Source organism: Oncorhynchus kisutch, linkage group LG7, assembly GCF_002021735.2.
Source record: "Oncorhynchus kisutch isolate 150728-3 linkage group LG7, Okis_V2, whole genome shotgun sequence".
Taxonomy (NCBI): Eukaryota; Metazoa; Chordata; class Actinopteri; order Salmoniformes; family Salmonidae; genus Oncorhynchus; species Oncorhynchus kisutch.
Window position 1 is genome coordinate 16,559,813 of NC_034180.2, and position 6,000 is coordinate 16,565,812.

Genomic DNA, 6,000 nt, shown 5'->3' on the forward strand with positions numbered 1-6,000 from the left:
ATCTCTAGTAGACAGAACGCGTCTCCTTCCTGAACGTTATGAGGGCTGCATAGTACCATGGTGTTTATACTTGCGTAGTACGTGGTAAATTCAGGCTCTTGAGAATTGCTCCCAAGGATGAACCAGATTTGTGAAGGTCGATTTCTTTAGATTTTCCCATGATGTCAAGCAAAGAGGTACTGAGTTTGAAGGTAGACCTTGAAATACATCCACAGGTACACCTCCAAGGTACACCTCCAATTAGCCTATCAGAAGCTTCTAAAGCCATGACATAATTTTCTGGAATTTTCCAAGCTGTTTAAAGGCACAGTCAATTTAGTGTATGTAAAAACTTCTGACCCACTGGAATTGTGATACATTATAAGTGAAATAATCTGTCTGTAAACAACTGTTGGAAAAATGACTTGTGTCATGCACAAAGTAGATGTCCTAACAGACTTGCCAAAACTATAGTTTGTTAACAAGAAATGTGTGGAGTGGTTGAAAAACGAGTTTTAATGACTCCAACCTAAGTGTATGTAAACTTCTGACTTCAACTAAATGTGAGAATGCTGTTCATTGACATTCAACACCATATCGTACCCACAAAGCTCATCACTAAGCTAAGGACCCTGGGACTAAACACCTCCCTCTGCAACTGGATCCTGGACTTCCTGATGAGCCACCCCATAACAACACGTCTGCAACACTGATCCTCAACACTGGGGCCCCTCAGGGGTGTGTGCTTAGTCCCCTCCTGTACTCCCTGTTCACCCATGACTGCGTCGCCAAACATGACTCCAACACTATCATTAAGTTTGCTGATGACACAACAGTGGTAGGCCTGATCACCGACAATGATGAGACAGCCTATAGGGAGGAGGTCAGAGAACTGCCCGTGTGGTGCTAGGACAACAACCTCTCCCTCAATGTGAGCAAGACAAAGGAGCTGATCGTGGACTACAGGAAAAGGGGTGCCGAACAGGCCCCCATTAACATCGACGGGGCTGTAGTGGAGCAGGTCGAGAGTTTCAAGTTCCTTGGTGTCCACATCACCAACAAACTATCATGGTCCAAACACACTAAGACATTCGTGAAGAGGGCACGACAACACCAACCGTTAGGTGCAACAAAGGGTAGCGCATACGGCCCAGTACATCGCTGGGGCCAAGCTTCCTGTCATCGAGGATCTATAGACTAGGCGGCTTCAGATGAAAGCCCAAAAAATTGTCCGAGACTACAGTCACCCAAGTCATAGACTGTTTTCTCTGCTACCGCACGGCAAGCGGTACCGGAGCACCAAGTCTAGGACCAAAAGGATTCTTAACAGCTTCTACCCCCAAGCCATAAGACTGCTGAACAATTAACTAAATGGCCCCCGGATTATTCAAATTGACACCCCCTCATTTGTTTTTTACACTGCTGCTACTCACCGTTTGTTATCTATGCATAGTCACTTCACCCCTAACTACATGTACAAATTACCTCGACTAACCTGTACCGCCGCACATTGACCGGTACCGGTACCCCCTGTATTTAGCCTCGCTATTGTTATTTTATGTTACTTTTTATAATTTTTTACTTTATCTGGTAAATATTTTGTGGAACTGCACTGTTGGTTAAGAGCTTGTAAGTAAGCATTTCACTGTAAGGTCTACACATGTATTCGGCGCATGTGACAAATAAAAGTTAGACTTCGTTCCATTCATCCCATTCCAATGACCCGTCCTCCTATAGCTCCTCCCACTAGCCTCCTTTGGTAAAATAACAATCTAGGTGTTGAAAGATCTGGGGTGTAATCATTATGGAAACCGTTTACAGTTTAACAACCAAACGGAAGCAAACCGAGCCAAACAATAGTTTCTATTGGACAAATTCAGGTAGGTCCCTCTTCGTTTCATTCCATTTGCTTCCGTTTAAGAAACGTTTTGCAACAGAATTGGCGTAATGAATACAACCCAGGCATGTGTCAGCAACGCCTGGGCAGCACCCCATAAAATACAAGAAGATTGGGCTTGATGAGTTCCTCACAGGACTGACCGTTTGCTTGCTGGTAGTTCCCTCTAGTGGCCAGGCCCTGCCATGACTGGGGAAACTGCCAGACTAAATATACAGTATATTGTTGATCTCGCACTGTTGCCTGTAGGTTAAATTCAAGTTACCTATTTATTCATGTTCAGATGAGAGCTCACATTTGTACGTATTAGCGATAGTGGTTCTTTGCACTCATGGTTAGACCATGTCAATAAGTTACTTATTTTGCCTAAAACACACTGTGTAGTAACATCTATCCATGGCAGCTTGACAGTCCCCACATAAAAGGAAACGAGCAGCATGGAGGCCTCACAGAGCAAACACAGCAGGGTTGTTTAAAACATATTTTAAAGGTGTGATGGCTCTATAACATAGTACGTCTGGGGAGTGCACCAAATCAGAGTTGGATGTATTCACCCTTCCATTTACACAAACATTACTGAGAAAAATACATACATTCAAATACAGCCTCTCAGCAATCTCGGATAAAGCACATTTGGAGTTCTTCATAGCTGGCAATGGTGAAGATGATGTCGATCTGAATAATACCTTGCTATACCTAAGTGAAAACAATCACTAAACCTAATGGAACAAATATTGACACCGGAACACCTGTAGGTCTTATCAATTATCCAATGGTAAACATGTTTTCACACAGGTGGATGTTTCCTTGGGTAATCGTTTAATCAGTCAGAGTAGTAGTAACGTTACATAACCATATCAAGCATATTATAGAAAGCATTTTGAATTATAGTGCTGACACTCTGGGGACGCAATTTTCAGCGGGTTTGTTTTCCAAGGACACAGCGAGGGGCAAATTAACGTGACCGACCCTGCAAGGGCTAACAGCGGACTGACTAAAGGGGCTGCAAATTCACCGGATATTGCAATATTTGGAATCATTGGACTTAAATACAGTGACATTTTATTTTAAGAGAAACTCATGTTGAATGGTTGGGACATTAAGATTCGCCTGGTGCGTTGTAAAAAGATGAGTTTTGTCTGATGGGTGTTTCGGGGGATGTACGTTACCGTATTCACATAGTATCGGCGTCACTTTTTGTCAAGAAAGTAACTATCTCCAGTCGTGAAACTTGGACATCCCCAAGCTGCAAAGTAACCAATCGAAAGGGTGTATGAAGACAATTAGTTTAGCTTCAGGTAACCGCGTGTGTAATCAAGATAATTGGTTTCTTGGACCACTATCAAAATGCATAGTTACTGGTCTGGTGGACAATGATAGTTTTACAGGATCATATAATAAGAATCCTTTGAACTTCAAACATTATCATTTGGAATGCATGGCTATGTATGGAGACGGACAACAGTTTTGAAGCAAACCATTCCAGCCAGATTATGGTTCAGGATAGGTCAGACTTCTTGCATGGTTATGCTTTGAATGCTTTACACCAGACGAGGAGTGTGGACAACAACTCTCCTTGATCAAGTCAGGAAATGTTCGAGTTGAGGTTGAGGTTTAGACAACCCGTTCCACATACACAATATATACAAAAGTATGAAGACACCCCTTCAAATGAGTGGATTTGGCTATTTCAGCGACACCTGTTGCTGACAGGTATATAAAATCGAGCACACAGCCATGCAATCTCCATAGACAAACATCGGCAGTAGAATGGCCTTACTGAAGAGCTCAGTGACTTTCAACGTGGCACCGTCAAATTTCTGCCCTGGCCATCTGTAAGTGCTGTTATTGTGAGCTGGAAATGTCTAGGAGCAACAACGGCTCAGCCGCGAAGTGGTAGGCCACACAATCTCACAGAACGGGATTGCTGAGTGCTAAAGCGCGTAGAGTGTAAAAATTGTCAGTCCTCAGTTCCAACACCCACTATCATGTTCCAAACTGACTTTGGAAGCAATGTCAGAACTGTTCATTGGGAGCTTCATGAAATGGGTTTCTATGGCCAAGCAGCCGCACACATGCCTAAGATCACCATGCGCAAATGCCAAGCGTCGGCTGGAGTGGTGTAAAGCTCAGCGCCATTGGATTCTAGAGCAGTGGCAACAGGTTCTCTGAAGTGATTAATTACACCTTCTGGCAGTCCAACGGCCGAATCTGGGTGTGGCGAATGCCTGGAGAACGCTACCCTCCCCAATGCATAGTGCCAACGGTAACGTTTGATGGAGGAGGAGGAATTATGGTCTGGTGCTTCATTTTGGAATGAGATGTTCAACAAGCAGGTGTTCACATACTTTTTGTCATGTAGTGTATTTCCTGAGCTTTCCAATATCTCCTAGACATAAGACAGACACTTCTTATGATACATTTTTTTTGCCATTTATGAATGTGTCATTCATTGTGTTTCAATATCCCCTCCCCCAACCTCCTAGACTCACAGGGGTTAAGAGATGTGCAAAGATTGGTAGAATCTTATTTGAAAAAATATTCACAGCTGTAATGGTCGCCAAAGGTGTTCCACCAAATATTAACTCTGGGTGTGAAGACATACGCAATCAATAAGTATTCATGTTTTATTTTTTATTAATTAGGACATTTCTATAGATCAGTAGGAAAAATGTAATTCCTTTTTAGATACAATTTTAAGGCAAAACGTGAAGATTGTGCAAGGGGTTTGTAGACTTTCACTAGCGACTGTATTTAACCTATTCGTGTATTTGTATGGGACCATGCTCATGTGGATCTTTAATATTCTAGACGTGGAGTCTATAATTTGCAACCTAACCAGCTCTGCCAAACCTCAGCGATCCAAGGAGGTCCTTTGGGACACCTTCAACCCCTGTGAGGTCGTGATGAGCCTGGGGTTCATGCAGGTGTCGGTGGTCAGCCTGCTAGCCGTCCTTGCTAACCTCCTGGTCCTGTTCATCCTGCTGACCAGCCATGACAAACTGACAATCATCCACTTCCCACCTATGCAACCTTGCCTTGGCAGACCTCCATATGGGCGTATACCTCCTGCTCACATCATCTGTGGACCTCTACATGCGCTCCCAGTACCACCACTACGCCATTGACTGACGCCGGCTGCCAATTGGCCGGGGCGCTCACAGTGTTTGCCAGCAAGCTGTCAGTCTACACGCTGACCGCCATGTAGCGGTGCTAATGCTAGCTGGCTGCTGTGCCTGGTGTTAGCTACAAGAGAGTTATCGGTCTGCTCATGGACACAGACTCGACCGCCCGCCATGGTCTACGTGGTAGCCCTGCTTGCGCAGAACGTGTTGGCATTTGTGGTGTGCGGGTGTTCTACGTTCACATTGTTCACAAACATATGGCCGTGCACATCTTCAACTTGTGTCTGGCGCCCATCTCCTTCTATGGACTCTCTAAAAGTTCAGAAAGAGCAGTCTCTATTGATGGTACTTGTTCATTGAGGTTAGATCCAACAAGCTCTTCTCAAGTGGTTCCCTCATGCATCTCTCTAATGGTTTTTGGTCTCCCCCGGGGATGTCCTGATGCTGCTGAGCCGTGTGGGTATGTGTCAACACCAGGCCCAGCTCTAACGAGGAGCACAGTGCGTCATGGGCAACTCCGCTGGGGGCAAGAGGAGCAAAGGGGTCCCCCGTCCTGGAACCCAAATCCTGGCGCTCCTCAGAAGCAGAGAACGTAGACACACCAAGGAGCAGGTCATCAAACTGGAGAAATCCAAGATGTTGCCACGCACCAGGGAGAATGAGAACCACAGGCTGGATTCTATTGGTTCTCCAGTTGATTGGGGGTGGTGGTTCCCGAACCTCGTACTATGGATGACCCGGTAAAACAACATATTTCACTGCATCTAGCCGGTATGACAATAAAACATGTATTTTTTATTTTTATGATGACCAACCAGTTTATAAATGTTGAATTGAGGAATCAGACTTGACAATAGAAATAATTGATATCTTGTGTAATTTGTTTTATTCATGTTGCATATAGAACTTCTGAGTTGACTGGAACTGGACTAGAATGGAACTGAACCAGGTAGCCAAGTGGGGCGACAGGTAGCCTAGTGGGGCGGCAGGTAGCCTAGT